Raw genomic sequence first — 15,369 nt, 5'->3', positions numbered from 1 at the left:
AGACAATGATCAAGCGATTTGTCTCCTGCCATCCCCCTCCAGCCTCTGACAAACAGAGGCCAGGGACACCAATTCTATCCCCTGGCTAATAGAAGTTAATTGGAGTTATCGTGGACAGTTCTCTGAAAACTTCCACACAGAGTGCAGCGGCGGTCAAAAAGGCAAATAGGATGCTAGGAATTATTAGGAAAGGGATAGAAAATAAGACCCAGAACATCTTACTGCCCCTGTATAAAACTATGGTACGCCCACATCTTGAATACTGTGTACAGATGTGGTCTCCTCACCTCAAAAAAGATATTTTGGCCTTGGAAAGGGTTCAGAAAAGGGCAACTAAAATGATTAGGGGTTTGGAACGGGTCCCATATGAGGAGAGGCTAAAGAGACTGGGACTTTTCAGTTTAGAAAAGAGGAGACTGAGGGGGGATATGATAGAGGTCTATAAAATCATGAGTGGTGTGGAGAGGGCTGATAAAGAAAAGTTATTTATTAGTTCCCATAATAGAAGAACTAGAGGACACCAAATGAAATTAATGGGTAGCAGGTTTAAAACTAATAAAAGAAAGTTCTTCTTCACACAGCGTGTTGTCAACCTGTGGAACTCCTTGCCAGAGGAGGCGGTGAAGGCTAGGACTATAATAGAGTTTAAAGAGAAGCTGGATAAATTCATGGAGGTTAGGTCCATAAAAGGCTATTAGCCAGGGGATAAAATGGTGTCCTTGGCCTCTGTTTGTCAGAGGCTGGAGAGGGATGGCAGGAGACAAATCGCTTGATCATTGTCTTCGGTCAACCCTCTCTGGGGTACCTGGTGCTGGCCACTGTCGGTAGACAGGATACTGGGCTAGATGGACCTTTGGTCTGACCCAGTACGGCCGTTCTTATGTTCTTATGTTCTTATGTTAAGTTTATGGACCTAACCTCCAGGAAATTATCTAGCTTCTCTTTAAACTCTGTTATAGTCCTAGCCCTTACAGACTCCTCTGGCAAGGAGTTCTACAGGTTGACTACACGCTGTGTGAAGAAGAACTTTATTTTATTAGTTTTAAACCTGCTACCCATTAATTTCATTTCGTATCCTCTAGTTCTTCTATTATGGGAACTAATAAATAACTTTTCTTTATCCGCCCTCTCCACACCACTCATGATTTTATAGACCTCTATCATATCCGCCCTCAGTCTCCTCTTTTCTAAACTGAAAAGTTCCAGTCGCTTTAACCTCTCTTCATATGGGACCCATTCCAAACCCCTAATCATTTTAGTTGCCCTTTTCTGAACCCTTTCCAAGGCCAAAATATCTTGGCAGGTGAGCAGAGCGGCATTTAAAGGGGCCGCACTTTTTTTTTTTTCCTTAACCAAAATTTTCCTGGGGATCACGCCGGGAAAAAGGTTGAGCACCACTGCCCTAGGCCAAACGTAAGTGAGTGAGAGCTATATTATGGGTCACCACATGTCAGAACCGTAACCACATAATCTCCAATGACAGCAACCAGAACCTGTGGGTGTTGTACAGATTCATGACCCTAGCTTCCGGACAATTAGCATTCCTTGTGCTCCGTTCCCTTGGTTATTCTTATGTTCTTGTGCGCATAAAGTCATTTGATCTAGTAGCTGGCATAATAATAAAACAAACAAATAAATTATTATAGTGTCCCTCAGTGACATACCAGTGAGATATGTATTTTTTCAGTGCAATAGATATGTGCACAAATCCAGCACACATGGCACCCTCCAGACAGTGGGTATGTCTACACTACCACCCTAGTTCGAACTAGGGTGGTAGTGTAGACATACCCAGTGTGTGACATCCAGGCATACTGTTAGTATGATAACAACTTGAGATCAATCGCTTTGGACAGACCTAACATTATATAGCCACCTATGCTCAGGCTGCAAGGGTACTTTTTGGTTTTATCATTTTATTCCCTGTTAAGCCATCTTGGATAGCTCTTGTTGTTTGGCATCCATCTTAGTGCCCTTTCTTCACCCAGGCTTTGGTGCCCTTTTTGATTTTGGAGCAGCTCTTTTCATGCTATGGCAGGCCCAGGTATAGGTCACATAACTCTGCCTAGCAATGGGAGATTATATAAGGCCAACTATCCAGGCACACGGGACTGTCTGTTCTAGAGATAGTAATGGAAGTTGTTTGTGCTGGAGGCAGAAGCACAAGCTGCCGCTCTAGAAGACGCAGTCAGAACTTATGTAGAGGTAGCTAGCAGATAGGAAGGCCGAGACCATCTTTACCTCCAGGGTTCTGTAGTATCTATGTAACATCTGAATGGTATTAGGGAGGGTGTCTTACTGCCACTCAGGATGGCAGCCTCTCTGCTATCCATCTTCAACTCACACTTGTACCCAGGATGACACAGGGAAGAAGACCAAGAAGAGCTACTTGCCTGAAGAGGCCCTTGTATTCCTGATTCCAGGGATCTGGTTCTCCATCTGTGTGGCCGGTGCTCCTGTTCTGTCAGTGAAATGTATCCTTCCTGCCAACAAGAGATGGTACAGTGACAACTTGTACTATCTTAACCCTACCCCAGCCCTGGTTGGGGAGTTAACAGCTGAGGTGTTATTTTGTGTATACTTGTTCAAGTAGGGGGTCCTGAGTTTTACTTTGTTTAGTTTTATCTCTGTTGATAAATTTTATCCTTTTTGCACCTTAAGTTTTGTAGGATCTGTGTTGGGGTCAAAAACACCCAATGATAGACGCAGGGCATGGGAGTGTAAAGCTAGTCGAGTCCTTGGCCAGCCTTAAGCAAGACCAATGACCTCACACTGGCACCAATATCTTTTGTCCTCTCATCTGAATGTCCCTCTGGCGTATTTTCAATAAAACTCCCTAACGACTGGATCAGTATTATCAAGCTTAACTAATTAATTGCTTTACCATTGCACCTGGGAGTTCCATGCATGGATCAGGACCCTGCTATGCTAGGCACAGTACAGAAGCAGAACAAAAAGGCAGCTGCCACCCCCAGAAAATTTACGATCTGTCTCAGTCTCCAGATTAAAAACAACAGCTGCCTCCTCTTTGCTTTCTTCCACTTTGATCTCTTGCATCAGTTACTCTTGATGTCCAGTTTAACAGAATTCAAAAGATCCCAGATGTCAAAGGATCCTAATCAAATGGACACGTATATACCAGGGTGCACTTCTTTGGGTTACATCAGTGTAGGACTGGTTGAAGTATGGTTGGGATCAGGCACCATCTTTGTTTAGTAACTGAAGTGAGAGTCAAGTGGGCATTTGCTGTGCTGTTGTGGCTGCACTGGCCCCAAGATATTACAAAAGTGTCCTTCAGCTGGATGTTTACATAGTGATAAAAGTGATGCTCAACTGGTGCCAGAAGTTTAGTGCTAAATAGAATTAGCTAATTATCCTACACACAAAGAGAACTGCCTGACAAGAACAAGTAAGTACATGCTGTGTTTTCACAGATCTCATGACTGGCTTGCCGAGCCATGACTCTGATTTTTCAGTTTGACAATACAGCTCCCAGTGAGTGGGAGTCATGGGACTGGCCCTTCAGGAAGCTGTTGCGTTTATGAGATGGGGTTATACTAATCAAAGTGCAACAGTATCTGCGGGAAAGAGTGTTATGTGTGTAACACCATTTAATACCAAGGGGGAGAGTGGAGATTAGGCTTATTTTAAGGTTCATAGAAATGTGACGGAATTCGTCCAACTCAAGTCATGTTAGGATTAGAACTCAGGTCCCCAGAGTGCCCATGCAGCATCCAACCCACGCATGCACAGATGAGTGACAAGCACCCACGGTCTTACCTTGCAAAGTAAGGGAAATAAAAATTGGATTAGAGTTTACATAGGATTTAAGTGCTAGTCCAGTGGTTCCCAACCTGTGGTCCGTGGACCTCTGGGGATCCGCGACAGTACTGTAGGAGGTTCATGGGAAGTTTAGGAAAGGAAAAGTAAGGATCAGGCCCATCATAGGACTGGGACATTCTGCCAGGCGATACTTACCTGGGGCTCACCATTTGCAACTGGCCACACGCACGCTGGCTCCTGCCCTCAGGACGGGATCTAGGAGGAACTATCCGTCCTCCCACCACCAGCTGTGCTGCCATTTATGCTCCAGCCCTCTCCCTCCTCCCAGTCCCATGATGGGACGAATCCTTACTTTTCTTTTCCTTTTCTTTTTTTCCCTCTACAGGGCTCCATGGCCGGCCAAGGGTAGAGTGCCGGGGCAGGAGCTGCCTTTGGCCACAAGAGCCCCCTTGCTGTATCCTCCATGGATGGGCAGGGGATGGAAGGGGTGGGAGCTAAGGAAGCAGCACAGGTTAAGAAATGTTGGCCACCGCTTCCCACCACTCCCCTGGTGGGGGTCCGTAAAATGTTAACAGATTGAAAAGAGGTCTGTATGCACTGAAAAATTGGGAACCACCGTGCTAGTCCTTTTGGTGCCCTTTTGTGCCACTATGAATGTCATTTGACGGCATCTGTGGTTGTTTACACAGCAGCCATTTAATGAAGCCTTTTTATTCTGCTGTTGGCAGCTATACAGACTCAGAGAGATGTTTTCTTTTTAAAAAAATACTAAAAAATAAATTGCATGTAGAGATGAATTGGAATGAGAAAACCAAGACAAGTCCAGATAGCACAAAATGATCTGGTGATCCTGACAACCAGAGAAAAACATGGGTCTGCAGTTTATTATCCAGAAATGACAGCCTGGGGTTGCCCAAAGGCCTTCTGCTTGGAATTCAGCAGCAAGGCCATAGTGAAATGCAAGGGACCCTGTTTCTGATTTGGAATATGGCAATTTGGAATATGGAATATGGCAATCATTGTAACTCCATGAGCTGCTGCTCGTGTTCACCCGCGTATGTTTGATCCAAATCACTCTCCAGAGCAGTGGCTCTCAACCTCTCCAGGCAACTGTATCACTTTCAGAAGTTGGCAGAGGTGAAAGTAAGCGGGTGGTGCCCTGGTGTGCAGCTCCAGCAAGAGCTGGATGAGCTGTGGCAAAAGCCAGCAGGGAGCTATTTAAAGAGTTGGCAGGGACCTGAGCTGCACTAAGACAGTACCTGTAAGAAATGTTAAGTTACTTTCACCGCTGGAGTCAGATTTGTCTTGTGCACTCCAAGTTTCTCCTCACTTAAAAACAACTCACACTATTTGCAGATGGGTTAGTGCTTACAAAAGCTCTTTTCATGTTAAGCTGGCAAGTCTGGCACTCAGAACCTTATTGGAAAAAATTCTCCTAGCTGTCCTGTATGCCCTGAGTGTTTTGTCTTCAAATGTCATTGCAAATACACTGGCTCCGTATGGGGACAGGCATGAAATTAGCTTCAGTCCACTCATCCAGAGAGCTGTCCATATTGCCTAGCACTAGTTATACATAACAATCCTATTCCGCAACTGACTGGCACTTGGACTGGGAAAGAATTTGTCATGTGGAAGGGAACTAAGGTGCTCAGTTACTAAAGTGATGAGGGCTGCATATGAACCTCAATAAAAAAGAACAAAATAGATTACACCTTGGACCCAATGAGTTTTTTGATCATTGAGGGTCTGGGGCTATGTCTTGACTGCAGGTTTCTTTTGGAAGAAGCTTTTCTGGAAGAGATCTTCTGGAAAAACTTTTTTGAAATAGAGCATCTACACAACAAAAGCACAACAAAAAAGCGATGTGCTTTTTTGAAAGATAGTGTCCACATTGATTGGATGCTATCTCGCATTTCAGTTGTGATTACTGTGGACGTAGTGGCCACCAGGGCACCTGTGCTTTTTCCTGGAGGCCTCTTCTTTTGAAAAAACACTCTCTTCCGCGTCCACACATCTTTTTCTGAAAAAGCTTTTTCGGAAAAAGGCTTCTTCCTCATAGAAAGAGGTTTATTACTGTTGGAAAAGCCCCTGTGTTCTTTCGACTTTCTGTCGCCTTTCTGTCGAAAGATCACAATAGCAGTGTGGACGTAAGTGTAGTTTTTCTGGAAAAAAATGGCCATTTTTCTGAGAAAACTCTACAGTGTAGACAAGCCCTTGTGGACTAGTGGTTCCCTCTGTACCTCTGTAGTACTACATGGGGACTCCATTGTGAGATCAGCTCTCAGGTGGACATAGTTCACATCATAATGGGGATATCCCCATTGGTTATTGGTGGACTCTACTCCCTCCAGTTGTCTTTCTTGCTCCTGATTATTCACCTGTGAAAATGGATAGAGGAGAGAGGACTTTTTCACCCTCCTTCCCCCATGAGGCCCCTGCCACCTACAGCAAGGCAGAGGAGAGGAGGGATGAGGAAAATGGCTGGCAAATGGTGGAGAAGAGGGACTCAGCGAAGTAGCTGCAGGTGGTTGTGGCCTCAGGGAAGGGGCAGAGCAGGGACAGGAAGGAGCAGAGTATAAGTGTCCGGCAGCAGTGGCTTTGCCAGGACAGCTTGGCCTCTTCTGGTCTTTATATCTGTTCTTGACAGCAGGAGCTAAAGAGCCAGGTGAGAACTGTAGCAGACTCACATCGAAGGGTGCACATAAGTAGTAGCTTTCTACTACACCTGCAGTTTGCTGTTGTGATAACATTAGCCTCGGAGTGGGGGAGATGCCTTATTTCAGTTATTCTGGCAAACTTTTGATGTCTGCTCTACTACAAAATGCAGGACAATGTAGCACTTTAAAGACTAACAAGATGGTTTATTAGATGATGAGCTTTCGTGGGCCAGACCCACTTCCTATTTGATCTGAGGAAGTGGGTCTGGCCCACGAAAGCTCATCATCTAATAAACCATCTTGTTAGTCTTTAAAGTGCTACATTGTCCTGCATTTTGCTTCAGCTACCCCAGACTAACACGGCTACATTTCTATCACTGCTCTACTACAGTATTTGTGACAAAAGCTACTAGAAGTGGACCTCATCCTCCTTGATTAGATCCACCTCGTCATCTCCAGCCTGATTCTGGCCTGCATATTTATACCTGCCTCTGGAAATTTCCACTACATGCATCTGATGAAGTGGGTCTTTGCCCAAGAAAGCTTATGCTCCTACACTTCAGTTAGTCTATAAGGTGCCACAGGACTCCTCGCCGCTGTGACAAAAGGGATCTCTTTTTCATAGCTGACTGTCCAGGCTTTGGGAGTTTTCTTCTTTGCCTGCTTTTAAGGAGCTCAGTCTGGGGCACCATTCACCATTAGGTAGTGATACAGAAGAGCGCTGTGAGATGGGGGCTGGGGAAGGGAAGATGGGCTGGGAGGGATGCTATGAGCAATGCCCCTGCCTGCATTTCTACTGCTACTTGCATGGCATTCTCACAGCAGCGATAAATGAAACCTCCCTCCCTGCTCAGAGGACAGGCAGACTCAGAGAGGAGGCAGCTGACTCTGCAGTGCTGGGCTAGTCCCAAAAGAGGGACACTAAGATGAAGCCACCATAGTTCACGTTACAAGACCTGGAATTGTCACACAAAACACAGCCTTTCCCCCTTCAGTTTGCTCTCATCTACTAAGCTACAGTAATGGCAGTCGGGGGCCAGGCGGCACATGTGCTCACACAACATACCCAACCCCTCCCTACCCAAACCCCTCTCCAGAGTTATGCTGCAGGTTATCCTGGATCAATCTCATTGTCAAACTCATTAACTGGATCTGAGCAGACTTTGGGGGGGAGGCTAGGTAGGATGGGCAAACTCTTATGCTAAGCTGAAATCCTGGAAAAACTTGCATGGCTGCACAGGGAATAAGGGAGCATAAAGCAGACTACACACACTATGCGGACCTGTGCAGTGGGTGAAAAGGGCAGTCTCTGTGGAGCTACTGCACTCTCCCCTTCTCACGTGTGAGCAAGAAAGAACAGACCTTTGACTCTGCACTCCCCTCCCATGTGCCAGCCAGCACAACAGCACCACTACATCCAGATGGAACCTGGGAGGCAGACTGTGGCTTGCAGGGTATGTCTGCACTGCAGCTTGCTGTGTGTGTCCTGATCCATTTCTGCCCAAACCCCACCTGTCATCTGGCCAGAACAGGTGTGTGCAGAGTTAGAAATGCCTTGGCTAAATGCATGGGGGGGATGGGGGAAGTAGGAACATTTCCACGCAGGAGCTTGGAAGTGACAGACAAACTTTCCCACAATACACTGTAAACCAACTGCTAGAGCAATGTCAGCTAGTGAGGGGATAAGAACCCTGGGATAAGACCCCCATAATCCAAACACTAATCATATTGATGCAGCACCACTATGTGTGTGGGGGAGGGGAAGAGGTGTATGTGACTCAGCATGTGGACTTGGGTGGCTATGATTTTTTTTTAAATTGTACCCATATGTTAATATTCTGGACAGTGCTGCTAACTGGTTTTGTTCAGTATTGTTAGAAGCTAAATTCAGCTGTTAGTAAAGGTGTTCCTAATCCCTTCCTGGTTTTTACCATAAATAGAAGTGAGCCGAAACGAACACCCTGAATGCAAATGCCCTAGCATTTTGGGAAAGTTGGAATCTAGAGCCAAACTTTGAGGCTATGGGCCAGCTCCAATTGTAACTATTGGTTCACTGATTTTTATGACTGATTTGTTTTTCCTTTCAGAGGCATACCCTCAATAATGCAGCAAATACACTTTTTATAGGGTACATGCTGCCCTCTTTTGGCTGTAGATGTGAGAGTACTTAGTCCATGAATATGTTTTTGTATCATACTGCCCTCTTCTGATCTCCAAGTGATGCTGTATAACTCTTAAAAAGAAGATGATAGGTATTGTGAAGCAGGAGTTATTGTGAAGCAGGAGGATAGGTATTGTGAAGCACTGAAGTTTCTTGTCATCTGGCTATAAACCAGGATGATTTACTTGGGGTTGGTCCTGCTTTGAGCAGGGTGTTGAACCAGATGACCTCCAGAGAGCTCTTTCAACCTTTATCTTCTATGATTCTGTGAGCCCATGTCTTGCTGCCATTAAAGATTTACATTTAACACAGGCTGTATTATATATACATTCTGCAAGGAATTGAATTTCTATCTCATCCCAGAATCTGATACCATATTAATGTGGCGAACTAGAAGCAGAAGAGCTCTGTGAAGCTCAAAAACTAGTCTCTTTTACCAACAAGAGTTGATCCAATAAAGTTAGTACTTCTCCCACCTTGTCTCTCTAATACGCTGGGACTAACACAGATACATCAGTACCGCATATGCCAATATTAACTGTTATGTTGCAAAGCGTTTATTGAAATATTGACTGATGAGATAGCTGAACGACTACGTTTACCATAAGCAGAGGGGCTGACAGCCTCGCTGGGCCCCTCAGCAAGATGGGGGAGGCCTGCTTCACATCCCAGGAGAGGCGGGGCTTCGGGCAGAAGGGGCAGGACTAGGGACAGCCTGTCCTCAGTACCACGTGGACTGCAGCATGTAACCCTATGGTCTCAATGCAGCCAGGTGCACACTGCATGGCATGGTGCTCCAGTGCCGATTCAAAGGGTCTGGGGCTCCAGATGCTGCCACTTACAGGCTACGTCTACACTGGCATGATTTTCCGGAAATGCTTAGAACAGTTTTCCGTTATAAGTATTTCCGGAAAAAGCGCATCTACATTGGCAGGATGCTTTTCCGGAAAAACACTTTTTCCGGAAAAGCGTCCGTGCCAATGTAGACGCGCTTTTCCGCAAAATAGCCCTGATCGTCATTTTCGCGATCAGGGCTTTTTTGCGGCAAAGAAATCTGTGCTGTCTACACTGGCCCTTTTCCGGAACAGTTTTCCGGAAAAGGATTTTTGCCCGAACAGGAGCAGCATAGTTTTTCCAGAAAAGCACTGATGATTTTACAGTAGATTGTCAGTGCTTTTCCGGAAATTCAAGGAGCCAGTGTAGACAGCTGGCAAGTTATTCCGGAAAAGCGGCTGATTTTCCGGAATAAGTGGCCAGTGTAGACACAGCCACAGAGACCCAAGCCCTTCTGTATTATCCGGCCCTGTGACAATTGCCTCCTTTTTCCCCCTCCTCCCTGCCCCAGCAGCGGGCCTGGTAACAATGAAGAGTCATTGGTACATATCACATGTGTGCAGTTCTGGGAAAAGCTCCCTGTTTCTGTTTTCTGAATGCAGAAGATACTGCATCTCAATCTTCATTGGAAAGGGGGAGGAGGGAGCTCATCTATTAAACTATTTATTTTCTCTTAGTGTGGCCTACAACAGAGGTTCAATACAGAGCTTGGTAGGGAAAGGCTAAGTCCTGCAGACACTCCAAGTTTGATTCTGGACTGTAGCTCTTAAAGGCCTTGTCTACATTAGAAAGTTATATGGCTTTACTTATATGAGTGTAATTCAAACAGTACAATATCCCCAGAGTGGATGCAACTATATCTGCATGTAAAGGAACATTATGCTGCTAGAGATATGCTTGTGAGGAAAGGGGAACAAGCTATACACTGTGCTTTAAGACATCTTTACACTGGTATCACTGCATCCTCACTACTTATTGTGCCAGTAGAAACATAAGACTTGAAAAGCCCCACACCTCTAACCAAAGCAGTTATACTGGTTCAGCTTTCAAATATATCAGGCCTCCGAGGAAGAACAACAACAAAAACATAACCAGGGTGGAGAGGGGAGCTAAGTTTAAATCACCTTTGTGCTATTCCAGTTCAGCTGCTGTGGGGGTTGGAGAGGCCAGTGGCCTAAATTACACATAACTGGGAGCTCATGTAACCCCGGAAAAGCCCAGATAGCAGCCACTTTGGCCCGTTTTCCTGGCATAAAGGGGCTGGTGCAGGGGTAAGTATGTCAGCCTGCATGTGCAGAACCCCAGTTGGCCGTAACAAGAATTCTGCATGCCAGTCCCAAATAGTGCGAGTGTGTAGAAGCCCTTCGTGGCTTGGCCCTACATTTTGTACCCACCCAAGGTCTGACTGGAGCTGCATGAACAGCTGAAATTCCAAGTGTGATGGAGTCTTTTTGCCAACTAATTCCACAGCACTTTTTAAAAGCTAGCAAATACCTTTTTATTCAAGCCAGGATAAATAATTTGATCATTTTAATTCTGATTGAGTTTACTTTGGGAACCCAGCATGGTCTTCATGTGAGAACAAAGGCCTTGGAAGTATGAATTAAGGGTTTTGAGAATGACTCACTCTCTTCCTTTGGGCAAATAATTTAATCTTTCTGCATGCCACCTGTAAAAGGGAGGTCATTACCTTCCCTATCTCAGAGGCATTGTGAAGCTTAATTAATATTTGAATTCCTTGGAAGGCAGGAGCTATAAAAAAGTGTTAATATTACATTCTACTTCTGTCAAACACTCCTTGTAATGTGGATGGGGAATAGCTTGTAATGTAGCAGTTCATTATCACATGACTTTCTTTATATGGTGTTACTACTTCAGTACAGCCATTTACGGAGTTTTGTCAGTGTCCAGTGCCAAAGCTTAACAAGGTGGCACATAAACACTACTAATCAAGTCACACACCCTTCTTCAGCACTAGTTAACAATGCTGGTCAAATTTCAGGGCAAGCTATTTAATACTCACTGCCAGCTCAGCACAGACCAGGAAGCATATTTCCGAGCCCTTGTGAACAAATCTCCTCCTCCATCCCCTACCCCCGTAGTCTCATTAGCAATAATGGATTTCAGACCTAATCAAGCAGTGAAAAGAGGATTAGCAAACAGCAGATATCTCCACTCATTTCACTGTGCATGCCTAGAATTCCTTAAATGTTTCAACGGGTATATATATGCTCACATCAGAAAAATCCTAGTGGCTTCCAGCCTCACTGGACTCCCAGACCCACTACATGCAATATACACAAGTATTGACAAATCACAGAAACATAGATTTTTAGAACTGGAAGCGACCTCAAGAGGTCATCAAGTCCAATCCCCTGCCCTCACAGCAGGACTAAGCACCATAGATGTTTCTCTAACTTGCTCTTAAATATCTCCAATGATGAAGATTCCCTAGGCAATTTATTCCAGTGCTTACCCATCCTGACAGTTATGAAGTTTTTCCTAATGTCCATCCTAAACCTCCCTTGCTGCAGTTTAAGCCCATTGATTTTTGTCCTATCATCAGAGGACAAGGAGACTATTTTTTATCCCTCATCCTTTTGACACCCTTTTAGATACCTAAAAGCTGCTATCATGTCCCCTCTCGAGCTTCTCTTTTCCAAACTAAAAACCCCAATTGTTCTAGTCTTCCCTCATAGGACATGTTTTCTAGACCTTTAATCATTCTTGTTGCTCTTCTCTGGACCTCCTCAAATTTCTCCACATCTTTCCTGAAATGTTGTGCTCAGATTTGGACACAATACTCTAGTTCAGGCTTAGTCAACATAGAGTAGAGTGGAAGAATGATTTCTTGTGTCTTGCTCACAACACTCCTGTTAATGAATCCCGAATTGTGTTTGCTTTTTTTGTAGCGGTGTCGTACTGTTGACTCTTATTTAGCTTGGGGTCCCCTATGATCCCTAGTTGCCATAACCAAGCAGGAGAGAGAATACACTCTAATCTCTGCTGGAAGGTCCATTTCAATGGACTCTAGCAGCCCAAATCCATTTGAGGATCAGTGTTGCAGGTCTTTGGGATGGGGAGGATGTCTATCCAAGTGCTTCTGCAACAGCTTTCACAATTCTGATTGGGGCATAATAATTTTCTGAACAATAAAAAGTCAAGGTAGAACTTTCACCTGCTGTTTAAAAGATCCTTGTCACTGGTACACTGAGACTTAATAAACCTGCTGAAGCATTTGCCTGTATAACAAATGAACACAGATTGTATCACTTTGGCTACAAGTTTTAGCACAGAGACTAGAAACTGCTCTGCTAGGGTACATCTAGACTACACACTTCTTTTGAAAGAGATTGTCTAGACAGCCACAACTTTTTTGAAAAAGCAATCCGCTTTTTGGAAAGGGAGCACCCAGGCAATCTGGATGCTCTCTTTCGAAAAAGCTCTGTTTGCGGTCAAGAACGCCTTTTTTCAAAAGAGATCTTTTGAAAAAAGGTGTTCTTCCTCATAAAATGAGGTTTACAGCTGTCAAAAAAACCTCCACGTTCCTTCATTTTAATTTCGAAAGAATGCGGCAGCAATCTAGATGCAGGTGAAGGTTTTTGTGGTTTTTTTTATAAATACCACTTTTTTAAAAAAAACCTGTAGTCTAGACATAGCCCTAGTGTAATTTACCGCAACCAAATCAGTTTGATAGGTAAGATAATAATTTACAACAGCTGCTGGACATAATGGCGGATCATCATGACTGCATCATTCATCAACCATAATCTCATTCAGAATGAATAGTCCCTCTCATATTTTACACTGACTCAACTTTATAACTTTATCAGTACCCAAGGGAGGTTTCAAACACAGATAAAATGTTTACACCTTTTCTCTGGGAGGAAGGATATAAGCAATAGGGCCACAAGGCAAACTACTCTTCTCTAATGCAACACTGGATCAGATTTCTCAGCTCCTCTGAGGGTATGTCTACACTACAGAGTTTTGTCAGAAAAACGGACGAGGGGTTTTTCCGGCATTGGTAATTCTCATTCTACGAGGAAGAAACCTTTTTGTGAAGGTTTGTGTGGATGGGGAAGAGGGAGTTCTTTCGGAAAAAGAGGAAAGAGGAAAAGGCACAGGTGCCCTTGTGGCCATTCCATCCACAGCAATCACAGCTTACATGAGAGAGAGCGTCCATTCAGTCTGGATGCTCTCTTTCGAAAAAGCAAATCGCTTTTTCAATGCACTTATGCAGTGTGGACGCTGTCTTTCGGAAGAAGTTTTTCGGATGATCTCTTCCGAAAAAAGCTTCTTCCAAAGGACGCTTGCTGTCTAGATGTAGCCTGACATGTCTCTCTTTCCTGCATGTTCCTCTGTACTACACCCCACTTTGACAAAAGTGGGCGCTTGTCCTGTTTTTTCTTGCCAGATGATCAAGTTGGCAAGAGCAAAAGAGTCAAATGCCCACTTTTGTAAAAAAAAAGTTGGGACAGCCAGGACAGGGCTTAACAAAGGGACTGTCCCAGCCAAAATGGGACCTGTGGTATAGTGAGGGTTTTAATTGATTTGGCAGGTCTGAAGGGGGTTATAAGCCTGCACTGCACTATGTTTTTGGCAGCAACTCGTGTGTCATTCATAGTAGTAGCTCTGCCCTGGACTAGGCTAACTCAGGATGAGTTAACAGGAATGTAGATAATTCTACAGTAAAGATTAGGGTTGCCAGGTATCTGGTATTGAACCGGACAGTCTGGTATTTTCATCTCCTGTCCGGTAAAAAAAATTCAGAAAATCGCGGACACCTAAAATGCCTGGTACTTTCTGATTTTTTCCTGGCCAGGAAGCGAAATTCCCAGGCTGTCCAGCTCAATAAGGAGGCAGCCTGGCAACCCTCGTGCTTACTGGGTTCCGCAGGGGGGCTGTCCGGCCCAGCATAGGGAGGCAAGATGGCAAGCAGCCGCTGGCAGCCTGTTAGGGCCAAAAAGCCTCACCACATGGCTTTTAAAGGGGCCACAGTAGTTTGTTTTTGTTTTTGTTTTTTGGGTTTTTTTTTTTTAACAACTCTCAGAGTCCTTTTTTTTTTTTCTCTCAACAAACTTTTTCCTGGCGGATTTTTTTTTGTCTGTATTTTTTCTGAAACCATCTGGCAACCCTAGTAAAGACACAAGCCAGAACAGTCCTGAACTTTGCACAAGCAGCCATCATTTTTTCAGCAACTTTGATACCCTTGTAACAGGCCCTGAAGGGTTGGTTACTTCCACTAGATGGCACAGTTTTGCTAGGACTCTTTGGTCAGACTAGGGGGAGCCCCAGCATATTGTATGAATCTGATGCCTCACTTCTGACTCAGGAGCCCAGAGCCTGCAGCTGCTGTTCCCACAGTGAGCTATTATCTGCTAGGGAGAGAGAGATAAATAAAGAACATTGTTACCTCACTGTTCTGGAGTTTTCTTAGTGAGGCTGCTAGTGTTTCAGTAAGAGGACGCACAAGGCCCTCCTCCTCCCCCACACCAAGGCTACATCTAGACTGGCATGATTTTCTGCAAATGCTTTTAACGGAAAAGTTTTCCATTAAAAGCATTTGCGGAAAAGAGCATCTAGATTGGCACGGACGCTTTTCCGCAAAAGCACTTTTTGTGGAAAAACTTTCGTGCTAATCTAGACGCGCTTTTGTGCAAAAAAGCCCCACTCGCCATTTTCGCGATCGGGGCTTTTTTGCGCAAAACAAATCTGAGCTGTCTACACTGGCCCTTCTGCGCAAAAGGACTTTTGCCCGAACGGGAGCAGCATAGTATTTCCACAAGAAGCACTGATTTCTTACATGAGATCGTCAGTGTTCTTGCGGAAATTCAAGCGGCCAGTGTAGACAGCTGGCATGCCAGTCTAGACACAGCCCAAGAGTTTGAGCCAAATTCTAGCACTCCTCAGATCTCCCACCTCCAGTTTTAA

The sequence above is a fragment of the Pelodiscus sinensis genome, chromosome 4 (genome assembly GCF_049634645.1).
Source record: "Pelodiscus sinensis isolate JC-2024 chromosome 4, ASM4963464v1, whole genome shotgun sequence".
In the NCBI taxonomy this organism is placed as follows: Eukaryota; Metazoa; Chordata; order Testudines; family Trionychidae; genus Pelodiscus; species Pelodiscus sinensis.
Note: the sequence above shows the minus strand (reverse complement) of the source record.